This window comes from Trachypithecus francoisi, unplaced genomic scaffold, assembly GCF_009764315.1.
Source record: "Trachypithecus francoisi isolate TF-2019V2 unplaced genomic scaffold, Tfra_2.0 Lachesis_group16, whole genome shotgun sequence".
NCBI lineage: Eukaryota > Metazoa > Chordata > Mammalia > Primates > Cercopithecidae > Trachypithecus > Trachypithecus francoisi.
In genome coordinates this window covers 36,478,923-36,498,518 of record NW_022681461.1, presented here as the reverse complement: position 1 = coordinate 36,498,518, position 19,596 = coordinate 36,478,923, and the positions used below count along the sequence as shown (strand labels likewise).

General features: G+C 40.7%; 1 protein-coding gene across 10 annotated transcripts in view; it reads right to left on the bottom strand.

The window, feature by feature from the left end:
* Nucleotides 1–19,596, bottom strand: part of KDM4C (lysine demethylase 4C) — a 412,099-nt gene that overhangs the window by 292,026 nt on the left and 100,477 nt on the right. The gene's annotated exons all lie outside the window — the stretch shown is intronic.

Here is a 19,596-nt window from a genome sequence, read left to right as displayed (position 1 = left end):
AGTAGCCTAAGGATATCTATTCCTAAATAATGTCACATAAAAGAAATTCAACACCGAACTCCACTTAGAGGAACTGAGTATAGATCAGAAAGCCAATCACAGAGTCATATCCCTTAGACAATGAACAGAAGAAAAATATGCTTACAAATTACCAATTTCAATGTCACAACTCATCGTGCCAACCACATTTTACAAATTAGGGAACAATGGCCCAAGGTAGGTAAACCGCTCAGCAACAAGATAGCTAGTCACAACCTAGAGACCCTCTGCCAGCTCTAACAGCACTCCAGCACTCTAGGGTTGCTCTTGGTTGTATGTTTTTTGCTTTGTGGTTGGTTGGTTTTGGCTTTTGTTTTTAAGAAAATCTGGGTTGCTCTCTTTTTAAATTTTAAAATATTTTTATTGACAAGCAGAACAGAACACAAAATTATTACACCAACACTTATATTTCCACCAAATCTTACTAAGAACACTGTAATTTTCAAACAGATTTTAAGCAAAAGATTATCAGCCTTAAAAAAAAGTTTTTATTCATTTCATAATTACGTGACTTTAAAAATCTTGATTATAATAAAAAGTTTTCACCCTTAAAGAACAGAAATACTCATTTCTAGTTCCATAGTTAGTTTTACTATGGCCTTGCTAAGAAATTTTAAAACAACAATCCCATAATATCCTATATAAATACTAAATTGTATAGGCATTTTAATGAGAAAATTTATGGATATTAACAATAAATCTGAATAATCATTCCATGTTTTACATATAAACTATACTTGGAAGACCTCTATTTGCTGTAGTTACTAGCTCAATATATATTTATTTAGTACAAGTTATTTCTTACTAAAGTAACTTAACTAATTGTACTTAACACCACACTTGGTTTCATTTAATGCTACTGATAACATATGCAAAACTTAATTGGATCCGATGTAACTAGGCAATTCACTAAAAGAAAATTCAATCATATATCCTGTTGCTTAAGGCACTGCTAATGAAATTATTCCAACTGAAATGGGAAGATAAAATTTTAGCATAACTAAATGACTATCACCCAATGTATATTTTCGCCACTTCTTACCAGTTCTTAATTCCTTCCTTACATCACAAATATACCCAGAAAAGGGGTGTGGGTGTAGGTGTGGGGGTGGGGATGTATCCATTCCAAACAAGAGAGTCAACCTTCCTCAACTCATCTCACACACACACACACACACACACACACACACACACATACATGTAATATGAATATGCCTGCCAACAAAAGGTAGGATATGGAGGTATTTATATATGCAGATTCATTTTTCTGAAAAACTGGTAAGGTTAAAGCTCCTCAATCTAAAGTTCAACCATCTGCTCACAGAAAATGTAGCTACCCTCATCTGCAGAAAGGAGGAAAAAGTAAGGCAAGATAGCTCTACCCCTACTCTGATGCTCAGTTTACTCCTAGGATCCGAATCATACCAATTCAATCTCCTCATTCCTCTCCTCCTAGCTGGGCTTACTGGCCTATTATTTTCTACAAGTATTTCTCAGGTGCAGTTATTCCTACCTTAGCCAAATGATCTAATTAGTTCTACTTTTTTTCTTTTAGATGGAAGACAGTGTCTCAATTTCTTTTCATAATCTATAAAGATCAAGTTCATTTTAAAATCATAACTATTAATAAAATTCTTACGGTTAACCAACTATTGCTATAGTTTAATAGCTTCAGAAATAATCGAAGGATGAAAACTTGCTTCCAATCACAGCCCCGTACACAGGAAGACATGTAATATTTCCCAAGTAGAACTAAATCCTCACAATGAAAGCCATACTGTGGTAATATCCAGCGAAGCACAACTGGACAAAAATGCCTTCAAGGAGAGGTCACTCTCCTTCCCTGCCTTAGTCATTAACTTGCTCAAAGTGAACCTACTCATCTCCATGCTTATCCCTGTGAAATATTTTACATGCTTCTCTCTTCTGTTATCAATGCTATGCTTTGTTACACAGTATTTAAATAATAACATAGCTATGTAATGTTTCATATACAAATAACTTTAAAAGTTCCCTGAATGAGCCCAATACCCTGCCCGAGGGTCTGACAAAGGACAGTCTGAAGATAAGTAATAATGCTAATAAAACTGGAATGTAATCATCAGATTTTTCTGTTTTTAATGTTTCCACATACTAAAGGAACTAGGAAAGACTAATTTTAAATTTTTAGAAATTCAACCAAGAGCCAAATCATTGTTCTTGCCATGAACAATAAAATCAGAGCACTACCCTACTCAGCAGTCAAGAAGCAATATGCCTCCATGTACCATCCTGACACCCCAAAATCTTGCTCAAAAGATACTACTATTCTTTAATCAATTATCTCACTCTGTCGATAAAGCTCAAGGAGATCAAAGAACAACTCTGTTCTCTACATACAAGTCACAGGGCTGGAAGGGCCCTTAAAAATAATCTTGTTTAGCACTTTCTAAGCCTTTTTTCTGTTTCCATACCATTACAGAGGCAGAATCACGAACACCTCTAATTACCAGCAATAATTGGCACCTGGGAGAATGAAGGACCGGAGAAACACACATCCCTCAGGGATGCAGTACCCAGCGTACTCTGAAAAAAGCTCCCTAGGTGATTCTGACAGGGCACTACATTATGATGAATGAACGAAAGAATGGGGTGATTTCTAATTACCATACCTAAGAACCTTTGCTTGGTCCTGACTCCCCATAACCTTCCTGATGTCAGATGGTGGATTTGTGTATGCCATGCTTTTTTATGTTTTTCCTTCAGGGTTTTTTTTTCCCCCAGTAATACCACAATGAATGGCCCAAGTCAGAATTCTAAACAAAAGCTTCACATAGCACTTTCAAACCTGTAGTCAATGTGTGTAGGCTGACAGACAGCCCTTGCCTGTAAGAAAATGGGCACCTGGCTTCAGGGGCACTCAGTCACATTGCATTTGCGCACCAAACTCACTGTCTTCTCTGCAACAGCACCCCTGCTAACCCTACACCCCGGCACTACCTTGATGGGCAACTGCAGCAATTTGAAGCCAAACACAACTCTAATCTGTTTCAAAGCATGCCATGAGAAGAGAGAGAAAGAAAGGAAAGACAACAAAACAGCAAAGTGCATATGTTTTCATGTGTTTTCCAGCAACCAGCTTCCTCTGGTAGAGGGGAACCCACATTCGACAAGAACTGGAAAGCAACATCTAAGAGACATTGCACAAGCCACTTCACAACTGTCAGACCTCGTCTACCTCACAGAGCAACGTGGAACGGATTGGCTGAGTCATGTTTAGGAGCTCATTATTAAATGACAGCTAAATCACTTCTTGGCCTCTTGGCTAAGATCAAGTGTAAATGATGGCTACAAGGCAATGAGGTGAGCCTGACTTGCTGCCCCCCACATCCAATAAACTTGAGAAAATGTTCAAAAAATATCAGTTCAAACAATCCTAACATCAAGGGTCAGACAGGCACATAAAAGGCTGATTACAATTTGAAAGATCCCAGGAAAGCACAGTACCTTTTTGCAAACCATCGAATATCCAAAACAACCCTCCAGCAGCCTGACGATCAGGCCCTATATTCTCTTTCTCTACTGCACCATCACAGCCCTGAGCAAATGCAGGATACTCAAATCACCGGGTGGTTGAGTCATTCAGGTTACTGTCCCAAAATTTTCCTTTATGATAGATGTGCTGCTAGTAAGAATCACTTTAAAACAAACTAATTCAATTCAGGAGATAGTTGCTGAGCACCTGCCACATCTAAAGCATTGCAGTTCAAAGAACTCAAGACATTTTCCACGTAAGTAGCGGGGGTAGAGATACATACAGATATCGCTAAGACCTATCAGAGTGAAACCTAGATTGTGGCACGTGGACCTCAGCAACATGAAGTGACCAGGCACACGTACTATCATGTGGCAGTTAGTGTGAATAAGAGGAGGGTAAAAGAGAAGGGAAGACCTCCGATTTCTCAAAACACCCAAAGTTATCGCCACTAGGGATGAACTCTAATGGCTCAACTCTGAGACACTTCTCTTACATCTGAAATAAGTATCATTACCTATTTACATTTCTAAGATTACTTCATAGTTCTATCTACCAGGCACCAGGACAAAATTAGTCTTCCTGTCCTAAAGAGGAGTAAGACACAGCAAAACACCCACTCCTCTTTCCAAGCTCAGCTCAAGACCCCCGCAAGAGAACTCCCACTCCCTCTCTTGCTGTATCAACAATCCCACATGCAGGCACTCAGAATACATGTGTATTTCAACCTTCCTGCCTCCCTGCTATCCTATCTCAGCTCCCTAAGAGGAAGAGTCTATGGCTTTCTCCTGGAATACAGCACCAGAAGAACAGATATTCTGTGTTTGCTGACTTGTACCACTCTCAAATGATAAACCATATTCCTGCTCCTCCAAGATGAAAGTCCTGGAGAAGAGGAAGGAAAGGGAAGATGAAAAAATCATGAAAGTAGAAAATGGGAAGGAAGACTATGTTAGCAAACCTCATTTCCTGACTGTAGGGTCAGCCTGGCCTGCTCAGGACCAACTGCTGTAATCCTCAACTTCCAGATCCCATCAAACATCTACTTCAATCAAACTCCCAAGACTTAAGTGTCTCCCAGGACCGTCCCCTCGCCCCAGCTTTTTTTTTTTTAATGTAGAGATGAGGGTTTCACTATGTCGCCCAAGCTGGTCTCACAAACACCTGGGCTCAAGTGATCCTCCCATCTCTGCCTCCCAAAGTGCTGGGATTACAGGCCATCATGAGCCATGAGCCACTGTGCCAGTTTACATTTTCATTTTAGCATGGTCTCCCCAGGCTTCATCCTTGCCTTCTCTTCATTCCTCCTGGGACTTACCCAGAGCCACGCTGCCTACAAAGGCCACAGGCTGTGATAGATAACATATGCTCAAGATAGACTGGGCAGGCTTGGGGCTCTGAAATTCCACATAAACCACTTTCCCAGAAAAATGTCATCTAATTCCTTTCTAAAATGAAAAATGAGTGATAAAGTTAAACAGCAACATGTTTGTACTTTATTAAAATATGCTAGTAGTCTTTACCTAAACAAGGTTTTTTTTTTTTTTTTTTTTTTGAGACGGAGTCTTGCTCTGCCGCCCAGGCTGGAGTGCAGTGGCCGGCTCTCAGCTCACTGCAAGCTCCGCCTCCCGGGTTCACGCCATTCTCCTGTCTCAGCCTCCCGAGTAGCTGGGACTACAGGCGCCCGCCTCGTCGCCCGGCTAGTTTTTTGTATTTTTTAGTAGAAACGGGGTTTCACCGTATTAGCCAGGATGGTCTCGATCTCCTGACCTCGTGATCCGCCCGTCTCGGCCTCCCAAAGTGCTGGGATTACAGGCTTGAGCCACCGCGCCCGGCCTAAACAAGTTTTGAAAATCAGCATAAGTCACTGTCAGACAATACCTCAAACAGAATGCCCTGAATGAGAGCAAATGATAGGAGGAAAAAAGTCCTTTAAAAAAACCCAGGTCTTTTAAGAAGTTCTAAATCCTGCTGCTCTGATAACATCCAAGTGTTTATTAATTTCTGTTTAACATACTACTATGGACATAGCTCATTTTATTGCACTTTGTTGTGCTTTAAAGATGCTGCATTTTTACAAGCTGAAGGTCTATGGCAATGCAGTGCTAAGCAAGCCTATCTGTGGCATGCTTCCAACAGCACGAGCTCGCTTTGAATCTGTGTGTCACATTTTGGTAATTCTCACATTTCAATCTTTTTCATTATGATATCTGTCATGATGATCTGTCACCAGTGATCTTTGATGTTGCTACTGTGATTGTTAGGAGGCACCACAAACCATGCCCACATAAGTGGGCGAACATAATAAATTGTGTTCTGACTGCTCCGTTGGCTAGCTGATCCTGTCTCTCTCTGTCTCTCTCCTCGGGCTGCGCTATTCCCTGAGACACAACAATACTGCAGTTAATCCCCTAATAACCTTCCAATAGCTTCTAAGTGTTCAAAAAAAAGAAGAGCTACATGCCTCGCACTTTAAATCAAAAGGTAGAAATGATTTAGCTTAGTAAGGAGGGCATTTTGAAAGCTAAGATAAGCTGAAAATTAGGAATGCAAAGAAAAAGTTATTGAAGAAAATTAAAAGTGCTACAACAGCAAACACAAGAATGATAAGAAAACAAAAAACACTCCTGATATGGAGAATGTTTGTATGGTCTGGACAGATCAAACCAGCAACATTTCCTTAAACCAAATCCTAAACCAGAGCAAGGCCCTAACTCTCTTCAATTCTATGAAGACTGAGAGAGGTGAAGAAGCTGCAGAATAAAACTGGCCTTTAGCAACATGAGGTTTAAGGAAAGCCACTGTATCCATAAGAGAGAAGTACAAGGTGCAACAGCAAGTCCTGCTGATGTATTAATAGAAGTTGCTGCAAATTATGCAAATCTAGCTAAGATCATTCATGAAGGTGCTACATTAAACAACAGATTTTCAATGTAGAGGAAACCTCCTTATACATACCAGAAGACAATGCCATCTAGAACTTACATAGATAGAGGAGTCAAGGCCTGGCTTCCAAGCTTCAAAGGGACGGGTACGGTGGCTCACGCCTGTAATTCCAACACTTTGGGAGGCCGAGGCGGGTGGATAACCTGAGTTCAGGAGTTCAAGACCAGCCTGGCCAACATGGTGAAAATCCGTCTCTACTAAAAATACAAAAATTAGCCAGGCGTGGTGGTGCATGCCTGTAATCTCAGCTACTCGGGAGTATGGGTGGGAGAATCACTTGAACCTAGGAGGTGGAGTGGTGCACGCCAGCAATCCCAACTACTCAGGAGGCTGAGGCAGAACAATCGCTTGAACCCGGGAGGCAGAGGCTGCAATGAGACGAGATTGCACCATTGCACTCCAGCCTGGGCCACAAGAGCGAAACTCTGTCTCAAAAAAAAAAAAAGCTTCAAAGGACAGGCAGAACTCTCTTGTTAAAGGCGAATGCGGCTGGTGACTTTAAATTACATCCAATGTTCATTTACCATTCTAAAAATCACAGGACCCTTAAGAATTATACTAAATCTACTTTGCCTGTGCTGTATTCAGGAGACCCATCTCACATGCAAAGACCCACACAGGCTCAAAACAAAGGGATGGAGGAATATTTACCAAGCAAATGGAAAGCAAAAGAAAAGCTAAGGATTGCAATCCTAGTCTCTGATAAGACAGACTTTAAACCAACAAAGATCAAAAAAGACGAAGAAGACATTACATAATGGTAAAGGGATCACTGCAACAAGAAGAGCTCACTAACCTAAATACATATGCATCCAATACAGGAGCACCCAGATTCATAAAGCAAGTTCTTAGAGACCTACAAAGAGACTTAGACTCCTACACAATAATAGGGGGAGACTTTCACACCCCACTGTTAATATTAGACAGATAAATGAGACAGAAAATTAACAAGGATATTCAGGACTCAAACTCAGCTCTAGACCAAGCAGACCTAACAGACATCAACATAACTATCCACCCCAAATCAACACCTCTTTATTTCTCGTCTTCTCTGCCAGTAACAAGTCCTATCCACTCTACAATCTCATAACCTTGTATCTATCTCCCAGCAGTATCACCCCAATTTCAACCTTTATCAGCCTTCAGCTAGACTACTGTCACTATTACAGTTTAAAAACCTTCATGCCTCACTGCCTGGCTTTCAAGACCCCCCCAGTTTAACTCCAGCCTTCTTAAATACGAACATTCCACTCCCTATAGGCTGGACTAAGAATTATTCTATCACTCACATAGGTATCTACCTCACTCCTCCCCTCAAAACACCCCTCTCCGTGTTTCAATTCACAACCTCTCAAACCCCACCCAGATTCCACCACCTGGAAGCCTTCTTTGACCATTATAAATCTCAGCCATCTCATCCCTTTTCTTCCTCCCAGAGCCCTTCAATTGTATATTACGTAGTATTATATACTACTTCCCAAAGCAAGATGCTGCTCAATGTGCATACATCATTTTTGTCTTGATAGGTCTTGAGTTCTATGAGGTAGAAAAAGCCTACCACCACCCAGACATTTTCACATAAACTATCCATTTTCGTCTACCTTGTATAGTGCCTGCTCCACAGCCAGGCCCTAAATTATGGGCTACAGTTGCTCAATTATGTAGCTAATTCCAAATTCTTTGAGGATAAGAATGTACTTTGCACTTTGTTTGTATACTTTGAAAACCATCAAATAAAATGCCTACCATTATATATCCTCAAGTACCTACTGGTTTGTTAAAATTAATAATTATGCTTTGGGACAGTACGGTTTTTCTTGATATATTCTGCATATTGCTAAAGTACTGTTAACACTAAAAAACTGAATCACTAATGAACTACAAACACACTAATTAGATATTTACAGGATTATGTTGCATTTAAAACTGAAGTCTTTTATAAATTTGTTTTAAGATTTATTTTGAAGGCCAAGGAAAGCAAAATTCCTCTAAACATATCTTCGGGTGATTTACTCAAAAATTAAACATAAACTGATATAGCCCTGTAGTTGTGATACAAACACTATCTTGAACTGAATGACATTAGGCTAACATTTCACAATAATAGTAGGTAAATCTATACTTTTGAAAATCTACTTTCTCTAGTTCAAGTTTTCTCTAGGAACTGTCCTCTTTGTACTTCTTTCAAAATAATGCTCCGTCCACTTACTTGTTCGCGAGTACTTCTCAAAGACTAACTCCTACTTCTCAGATCACTCCCTCAAAACTCCCTATTGTCTTTCGGGAGCCCTCGGCTGTGTGTTTAGGACAAATGGTTTCTGTTATCCCACTGCCCAGACATCTGTCACACGGCTGTTACAGGCAGCTGCCACAGGTCCGTCTGTTGCTCTCACCCACACAGGCTGCAGCACCTACAGACGGCCCAGCTTCCACTCACGTTGTGACATCCAGGACCACAGAGGGGAGAATTCCTTCCAGGCCCATGTCATGCTCTGGCAGGTCAGTCCTAAAACAGGCCTGTCCTATGCTCCCTGCACCTAACTAAGGCTGTGTGAAGTAGTCATTTCCTCCCTTATTTATGTTTCTGCTTATTGTTGCTGTTTTGCTCACAGTGATCCCCCCTGTGAGTAAGAAAGCCCAGTCCCTCAAGGACAATTTTTTAATGGATAACAACCTCAAAAAGATCCCCCTGGCCCCACTCCTGGCATAAGCTTGTGCGCCTGACTTGCCCTCTCCCTTCACTAAAGTGTTCAAAAACACAGTGAAAAAGAACTGACCAATAAATATGATTACAGCTCATCACAGCCATCATTTATTGAGCACTGATAACACACCAGAGCTTATGCTAAGATGCTGTAATACAAGTTCTACTACTACCTCCATTTAACTAATGAGGAAGCCAAAGCTTCCTTACAGGCATCTCTTCACTCAAGCAAGGTGATGACAGAGCTGACACCCAACCACAGACCTATCTTAACTCCAAAGTACAAGATTTACTCTCCAACCCATTTTCCAACACTGTTTCCCCAACAAGCACTATGAAGATATCAAAAGGAAAGAGGTGACAGGGCTCATCTGTCCTCCAAGGGAAAAACCCAATGGCATTTTAAATAAACTGCAGATACAAAGAACAAGACCAGCAAAGCACTACCTGAAGTGGTTGTCTTTTTCAGGGAGGATGCAAGGGAGTTCTTGTTACAAAAACACTTTATGAATCAAAAAGTAAAGTGTATTTCACAAAATTCAAAACTCCTAAAGTAGTTAATTTATAATACACTTTTTAATCAAAGCATACTCATAACCAATTGTCAAAAAGATTGAACCACTATGGATTTTATAGATGTGACTATGTTACATTTTCACATTACTTATGGTGCTAACAAGTTTTAATATTTGTGCATTTATTAAAGATTAAGCATTACGTTTTAAATTACGAAGTCTTGTTAGTTAACTGTGGAAAGGAGAACATTTCATACTTAATTTTCTGTTCTTAAAAACAGATGAATGTGAGAAACAGAAAGCATGGCCACAGGGGATGCTGCAGGCAGGCTGCCAAGTCCTACTCCTGGCAAGGCCCTTGCTGCCTTCATGAGCTCTGGTTCCCTCCCTCAAGAACATACCCCTTGAAGAGGGAGGGAATGGCGGCCCACATGCAATGGATGTTCCAGACTCGAGTATAAAGGCTTGGCCATCTTGTTTGAATTTGGGGCAATTCTGAACGGCAATGTCAGCTCCAGCACTGCCCTTAGGTCTGCCCAGGACTCTGCTGGAGTTTAATTTCCCCTTCTGCCCAGTCCTGCCTTCCCCACTGTGAGCAGTGCTAAGTGTTATTCCTGGAGCACTATACAAGAAAGCTCCGGCACACAAATCTCAGAGCGAACTCCTCAAGTAATCTAAGCTAAAACAATAACAATAAACATGTTTGTAAAGAGGTGTCACTTAAATGCCAGTCCTCTTGCCTTGTAAGCTAGGCTTCTAAGAGTACGGCCTGGAGAATGAGGTGTCTGAAATGAGGCCCTACAGAACATGAGATTAAAAGCTCCTGAGAAAAAGAACTCAGCTAGAGCTTAGCTGCACCCTTACGCCATTCGTGGCCCATTTCCTGACATAACATTCAGATGAAAACCAGAAACCCTAGCAACCATATGTGCAGGCAGTCATAACTGTGGAAGCCACAGTGAGAAAAAATCCTTACAAGAAGGGAATAACTAAGCTGTAGAAAGGTGGGCAGTTCTTTTTAATCCGGGATTTCAAATACAATTCGATATCCATATACATGTAAATTAACTCCCCCAGCAATCAGAAAAATTAGTAAGTTACCATTATCTAACATCATTATTATAAAATCTAGTAAGACAGTAACTGCACAAAACTTGACTTTCAAGAAATAATATATTTTATATTACCTAGTCTACTGAGTATTTTCTAAATAGAAAATATTTCAGTGTCTTATACACTATTTTTCACGAGAAAAAAAGGTATTCTAAATTAGTTGGTATCAACTCTGAACAACTTTTTAAAAAGCTTTCCTGACCTCTCTAAAATCCTCAACAGATAATACACGCAGTAGTAAAGTGACTTTTCTAGTACAGTCAGCCCTCCACACCGAAAGTTCCACATCCACGGAGTCAACCAATCACAGATCAAAAATATGTTGGGAAGGAAACTGTTGTGTCTGTACTGAACATGTCTAAACTGTTTCTCTGGTCAGTATTCCCTAAACAATTCGGTATAACCACTATTTATAGGCATTTACATTGTATTAGGGATTACAAGTAATCTAGAGATGATTTAAAGTATAGGGGAGGATGTGCATGGGTTATATGTAAATACCATGCACTTTATATCAGGGACCTGAGCAGCCACAGGTTTCAGTATTGTGAATGGAAGCTGGAACCAATCGCTCATGGATACTAAGGGGTGGCTCAACTAGGTGATCCAGTTGACTGATTTCAAACTGCTTTCTATGTCACACCCCAAAGCTCCCAGGGTTTCCTGGGATTAATGCTGTTATCTATGGGAAACTCTCTTCATGTGAGGATATTTTCATACTAAAGTTTCCTCACGTTAAGACTGCCTGCACATATACGGCTGCTGGAGTTTCTCTATTTCACCTAAACGTTCTGTCAGGAAATGGGCCACGGGTGGCAGAAGGGCGAAGCAAAGCTCAAGCTGAGTTCTTTTTCTCGGGGGCTTTTTATCTGGTGTCTTTATAGGGCCTCAGCTCTACAAGGTGCCTCCAGGGAGGGTTTGGTGCGGGAAAGCTTCTCACCACACATTTCATCCACATCAGCTCTGACTCATGTTTTCTGCTTTAAATACTGAGATTCTGCAGAAACTTTCATATATAGAAAGTTTTGAAAATCTCTGTGTTAAAATTTTTCCAAAGTAGGGACCTATCACAGAAAACATTCTTTCTGGTTGATACATAAGTGTTCTGTGTAAGATTTGGATTCCATATAAGATTTTAATTCCACTGAAATTTTGCCCACAGGGGTTCTGCTACTGCAATGAAATACAGTGGGGAAGTGGAGGGGAGGGGCTAAAAGCTTTATGTCTCAACTGTAAGTAAGTTTCATAAGTAGAAGCCATTCTGTCGAGTTCACCATGGTGTTATTAATACCTAGCTCAGTACATGACACAGGTGTGTGCTCAGTAAGTATTTAATGAACAAATTAGAAAAACAGATAAAACAATAAATCACCAAACACAGATGCAATGTTTTATAACAGCATCAAGCATTAATAAAACAGGGAAAGATGCCATCTCGAGAAGATTCTAAAATATAAGAACATAAAAAGTTGATGACAAATGAAAAACATGCCCGTATAAAGCTGTCTGCCCATATCCAAAATTTTCTGAAGGAAACTTTTCCCAACAAAAAATCTTACCTAATATAGGAATCTTCTGAGAACATTACCCTTTCCAAGTGATCATTTATTCAAATATCAATTGTGCTTTCTGATACCAAAATGGTACTATAGAAGCAAGCTGGATTCATACCTCCTACAACCCTCACAGAAAACCAAAAACAAATATACAGCACTGGCCGGGCATGGTGGCTCACGCCTGTAATCCCAGCACTTTGAGGCCGAGGCGGGCGGATAGCGAGGTCAGGAGATCAAGACCATCTTAGCCAACATCATGAAACCCCGTCTCTACTAAAATACAAAAAATTAGCTGGGCATGGTGGTGGGTGCGTGCCTGTAATCCCAGCTACTTGTGAGGCTGAGGCAGGGGAATTGCTTGAACCCGGGAGGCAGAGGTTGTAGTGAGCTGAGATCACACCACTGTACTCCAGATTGGTGACAGAGCAAAAAAACATATATATATATACACACACACACACACACATATATATGTACACACACATACACACACACACACACACACACACACAGAGCACCAAATCATCACCAGCAATTTCCTAGAGCTCAAGTATGAGGAGGAGTCAGTTCCCAGAGAAGTAAAAAAATTCCAAGCAAATGGTAAAAGAATAAGAGACTTCTATATCCTCAGCACCCCTTCCTTTGATCTGCCTGAAGTCAAGTGTGCAGAAACTATACTCCCCCACTCATGGTTTCTACACTAGAATAGAGATCAAGGTGGACAACCAGCTTCCCCACCATTGTGGGATTCCCAGGAGGAGATCTGTCCCCTTCTTCAATCTGTAGGAAGCATTGGGTACCTGAAGAAAGAAATAACACTGAAGACAGCCAGACACAAACAGCAATGGCAGGAATACCATTCCCAGCCCTGGAAACTCTGCAACTCAGCCAAAGGAGATGCCAAATCAGAGTAGTAGCTCAGCAGTACTACACTGTAGCTGGTTTGTTCCACAGGTCTCCTGGGAATGAACCCCTAGCTAGCCCTCTCACACCCTTTGGGAAATACCCCATTCAGGACAGGCAGCACTCTGATCCTTTACTAGAGCTAAGGAAAACCTGGGCCTAAGGCACCATCTGGTACCAAAAAGGAAGCAGTAACCTAGCAGAAAATTCGAAAAGAAAAGAAAGAAAGAAGGGTCAAGAACACCCTTGGTAAATATATCCAAGGTAAATTATAAGAATCTCTAAGTAGACATATATAAAAGTAACCAAAAAAAAAAAAGGCTGGGGGCAGTGGCTCACGCCTGTAAATCCCAGCACTTTGGGAGGCCAAGGCAGGCGGATCAACTGAGGTCAGGAGTCCAAGACCAGCCTGGCCAACATGGTGAAACCCCATCTCTACTAAAAATACAAAAATTAGCTGGGCAGCCAGGCACCATGGCTCACGCCTGTAATCCCAGCACTTTGGGAGGCGGAGGCGGGTGGATCACCAGGTCAGGAGATCGAGACCATCCTGGCTAACATGGTGAAACCCCGTCTCTACTAAAAATACAAAAAATTAGCCAGGCATGTGGCGGGCGCCTGTAGTCCCAGCTACTCGGGAGGCTGAGGCAGGAGAATAGCATGAACCTGGGAGGCGGAGCTTGCAGTGAGCCGAGATCGTGCCACTGCACTCCAGCTTGGGCAATAGAGCAAGACTCCATCACACACAAAAAAAAAAAGAGAAAGAAATTTAACAAAGAGATTGAAATAATTTTTTAAAAATCAAACAGAAATCTTGGGACTAAGAAATACATTTGCTGAACTAAAAAATTCATCAGAGGCTCTCATCAGTAGAATTAATCAAGCAGAGGAAAGAAACAGTAAGCTTGAAGACAGGCACATACATAGACACAGGAGAAAAAAAAATTTTTTTTAAAGATTGCTGACAAGATATAGAAAATTACTGCCAAAGACCAAATCTAAGAATTATTTGTGTTCAAGATGGAACTGAGCAAGAGCAAGGAGTAGAACGCTTATTCAAAGAAATAACAACAGAGGCTGGGCGCGGTGGCTCAAGCCTGTAATCCCAGCACTTTGGGAGGCCGAGACGGGCGGATCACGAGGTCAGGAGATCGAGACCATCCTGGCTAACACAGTGAAACCCCGTCTCTACTAAAAAAAATACAAAAATCTAGCCGGGCGAGGTGGCGGGCGCCTGTAGTCCCAGCTACTCCGGAGGCTGAGGCAGGAGAATGGCGTAAACCCGGGAGGCGGAGCTTGCAGTGAGCTGAGATCCGGCCACTGCACTCCAGCCCGGGCTACAGAGCGAGACTCCGTCTCAAAAAAAAAAAAAAAAAAAAAAAGAAATAACAACAGAAAACTTTCCGAAACTTGAAAAAGATATAAATATCCAGGTATAGAAAAGTTTGGAGATATGACCCAAATAAGATTACCCCAAGGCAAACAATAAATTTCTCAAAGGTCAAAGATAAAGAAAGGATCTTAAAATCAGGAAGAGAAAAGCAGCAATGACATACAAAGGAGCTCTATCTAATTGGTCTGGCAACAGATCTCTCAATGAAATAATATAGGCCAAGAAGTAGTGAGATGGCATTTTCAAAGTGCTGAAAAACGGGGATTGTCATCCAAGAAGACTGTAACCAGCAAAGCTGTCCTTCAAACATAAAGGAGTGATAAAGTCCTTCCCAAACAAATTAAAGCTGAGAGAATTCGTCTTCGCCAGACCCATCTTATAAGAAATTTTAAAGGGAGTTCTTCGATATGAAGCAGGGAGAGGAAAAAACCCACTAACATGCAAGAAGAAAACATTTAAAGATGCAAAACTCACCAGTAAAACCAGTAAAATTAAGTATACGAACAAATTCAGAATACTCTATTACTGTAATAGTGGTATTCATGTGGTTTGATATTTGACCCCTCCAAACCTCACGAGGAAAGTTGATCTTCAGTGTTGGAGGTGGGGCCTAACGGGAGGTGTTTCCATCACGGGGGTGGATCACTCAGGAAGAGTTTGGTGCCATCTTCATGGTAATGGGTGAGTTCTTACTCCATTAGTTCCCATGAGAGCTGACTGTTAAAAAGGGCCTGGCCCTCCCTTCCTTCTCTGTTTTTGTGTTTTGTTTTGTTTTGTTTTGTTTTGTTTTGTTTTGTTTTGTTTTCTGAGACGGAGTCTCGCTCTGTCACCCAGGCTGCAGGCAGTGGCACAATCTCAGCTCACTGCAAGCTCCACCTCCCGGGTTCATGCCATTCTCCTGCCTCAGCCTCCCAAGTAGCTGGGATCACAGGTGCCCGCCACCATGCCCGGCTAATTTTTTGTATTTTTAGTAGAGACAGGGTTTCACCGTGTTAGCCAGGATGGTTTCGATCTCCTGAACTCGTGATCCGCCTGCCTCCGCCTCCCAAAGTGCTGGGATTACAGCCATGAGCCACTGCGCCCGGCCCCTTCTCTCTCTTACCATGTGATCTCTGCATGTGCTGGCTTCCCTTCACCTTCCACCAAGAATGGAAGCAACATGTGAGCCTCACCAGATGCAGAAGTCTAATCCGGAACTTTTCTAAACATCAGAATTGTGAGCCAAATAAATATTTTTTATTTATAAATTACCCTGCCTCAGGTATTCCTTCATAGCTACACAAGGAAAGTCAGATGCAATCCACATGTAAGTCCAGTATGAAGCCCTAAAGAAAACTATCTCAAAAACAGTACCTACAGCAACCTATTAAGAACCAGGCAATATTAAAATATGTAAATTAAGAAAACAAAAAATCAAAACGTGGGGTGGGCAGGAGTTAAAGCATAGGGTTTTTTGTTTTTACGTTATTTCTATTCTTTTCTGCATACGTTGTCACCTCTTTAAATATTTAAGGTAATAGATATCCCCGTTACCCTGATTTGATCTTTATATATTATATGAATGTACTAAATTATCACGTGTACCCCAAAATAGGTATAACTATTATGTATGAATGCAAACGAATAAATCAATGATAATTACACCATCCACAAATAAGATAAAGTGGCTTAAAGAGTTCCATAAAAACTGGCTTATAAAGTTCCACCACAATGAACTCCAACAAACTACTGAAGCATTTTCAAGGAGATTGTCTACGATTGAAGTTTGCTGTTGCTGTTGTTGTTGTTTTTGAGGCAGAGTCTCGCTGTGTCACCCATGCCGGAGTACAGTGGCGTGATCTCAGCTCACTGCATCCTCCATCCCCTGGGTTCAAGCAATTATCCCGCCTCAGCCTCCTGAGTAGCTAGGTTTACAGGCACACACCTCCAGACCTGGCTAATTTTTTTTGTATTTTTAGTAGAGATGGGGTTTCACCATGTTGGCCAGGCTGGTCTCAAACTCCTGACCTTGGGTGATCCACCCACCTCAGCCTCCTAAAGTGCTGGGATTACAGGTGTGAGCCACACACCCAGCTGAAGTTTAACCTTTAAGGTAAAACTACCTGTACAGCTTCTTTACAGTTGGAAACCTCCTTGAGAATTAAGAGGCTTTCGAAAGTGCACTTTATTCAAAGCAGCCAAACTACAAGTAGCATGCAAACTGAAAAAAATACACAAAGTCTTAAATATTAAAATAAAAATAAACAGTAAATGGTCAAATGTTTCTGCTAACATCAAACATTTCATAAATAATGTTAATCTTCATTAGGTAGCACAGAGAGATAACTTACGGACATGAAGACAACAAAGGCAACCCAAATAATTCAAGTCCTTTCTCAGGCATAGTATCTTCCCAAAAGCCACTCAGTTTTTTAACCACACTTAAAGGAAAATTGTTAAATCAGTTTTCTGTCTCTGATTAGAAAATCATATCAGAGATCATGCAATTGACTGCTATGTCCTCTCAGAAATATATATTTTAGGTCAGGTGCGTTGGCTCACACCTGTAAGACCAGTACTTTGGGAGGCCAAGGCAGGTGAATCACCTGAGGTCAGGAGTTCGAGACCAGCCTGGCCAACGTGGCAAAACTCCATCTCTACTAAAAATACAAAAATTAGCCAGGCATGGTGTAGTCCCAGCTACTCAGGATGCTGAGGCAGGAGAATCGCTTGAACCTGGGAGGCGGCAGTTACAGCCGAGATCGCACCATTGCACTCCAACCTGGGTGACACAGCAAGACTCCATCTCAAGAAAACAAACCAAAAAAAGAGAAATATATATATTGTAAAATAACTTTATGCATGAGTTCAAGAAACTTTATGCATGATTCCTCAAATAAGGAAATCCTCTACAAAGTCCACACAACATAATAAAGTTACCAGGAGGAAGGAAGGGAAGAAGAGAGGAAGGGATAGATTCATGACAATTGGCTATATTAAGTATGAGGTATGTTGTCTGTAGATTTATCTTACGCAACAAATATAAATCCGTGATAATCACTGACAATCAAAATATGGTAGAGTGAAAATTTCTAATAAGCAGTTTCCTATAATTCTAAAATTTCCTACACATCAGGCTAGTTCTAATCAAGGCTTCACAAAGGATGCATGACTGTACTATTCTATAGGCTGACTTTGTAATATTTATCCCTAAGAAGCTAAAAGTATGTTAGACTAACAACATCTGAAAGAAGCATGAAAATGCACATATCTATGATATACAAGTTGTGATGCCTGGTCAACAAACAAAAATAGCATACATGTGCCGCTGCTCTCAAGAAGTTGAATATCTCATGGGAGAGACAAGACCAAAATACACAAATTAATGAAGAGTTCTATGAGAACAGAACATAATAAAGTGGTAAAACTGACTATTAGAGCTATATAAATCACACGAAAAAAGACCAATGTTGGTTCAAGTAGTGACAAAAAAACTTACAAATTATAGATTTGTTAGTTTCAAGTCCAGTGCAGAGATTTATTTCCACCTACTGCCTGTGCCTTAGGTAAAAGTTATCAATCACTTGCTGGAAATGCTTTTACAATAACTTAAGCAAACATACATTTTTAATAACTGTAATATTATATATAGATATATTCCATCTTAAACAAATATCCTCAGTTTTTCATTTTTGACACTTTTATAAAAACAGAGTCAGTTGGGGTAAGTTAATCAACCTTTGTAAGATTTTAAGGAAGGAGCCCAGATAATCTCAAAAAATTATTCTCAATCTAGAGAAACACAATGTTGAGATCATTTTAACATGAATTAAAATACATTCCAAGTAACACACGGAGAAACATACAAACTAACTTTAATGTAAAAATTATTTGCCCTGTACTACTGGAAGACTAAAGAGGACTGTGTTACAGCCTTCAGAAGCTGGGCTCAGACTCTGTGTCTCTTGTTCCAGTCCTAGCAGATCTTTTTTCATTTGTTTACTTTTATTTTAGGGTCACAGGTATATGTGAAGGTTTGTTATACAGGTAAACTCATGTCATAGGGGTTGGTTGTACAGATTATTTCATCACCCAGGTATTAAGCCTAGTACCCAATAGTTATACATCTGATAGGTTAGACAGATAAAGTACACTTAACTCCTGACAAAGACTGACTAGCTTCTTCCAATGTACTTTCTCGAAGGGGACAGAATCTAAGTAGATGTCTATTTGAAAAAACACCATCTATTCCCTAGAGAGAAACAAAACCCTCTGTCAAGATAAAACCCGCTCTTTCAAAATGTGGAGTTTTATTTCTGACTTCAAGAATGTTTCCAAGTAACCTACTAAAGAAGGAACCTTAGGTGGCAAACAAACGGTGTTGGTTCAGACATTTCTCCTACCTACACCTCCAAAGGCTCCCCCATCCCTATCACCTGTCGATTACCACAAGATTAGAATCTAGCCACATTACAGCCCTCTGAAAATCTTCTTACTTATGCCACAGTCTGGCCCCCCAAAACGAGGGGCATGTTTCTTTTTTAGTTCTGCATAAAATCTAATTAAAAGAAAGTTGATGGTGTAAAAAGAAATGCAGGGAGGCTTTCTTCTTGCCTACTCCTTCATCTTTACTCTTTTCTTTTCTCCTTAAAGCTACAGGAAAAATCAGATAATAGTTTGAATCCCAACTGCAAGACTTACTAATAACTAGATAAACCTTTAAGACTCTAATTCTCAGAGTCTTTTCTCTTTTTTTTTTTTTGGTTTTTTTTTTTTTGTTTGAGACGGAGTCTCACTCTGTCACCCAGGCTGGAGTGCAGCAGTGCAATCCCAGCTCTCGGCTCACTGCAAGCTCTGCCTCCCGGGTTCACGCCATTCTCCTGCCTCAGCCTCCCAAGTAGCTAGGACTACAGGCGCCTGCCACCACGCCCGGC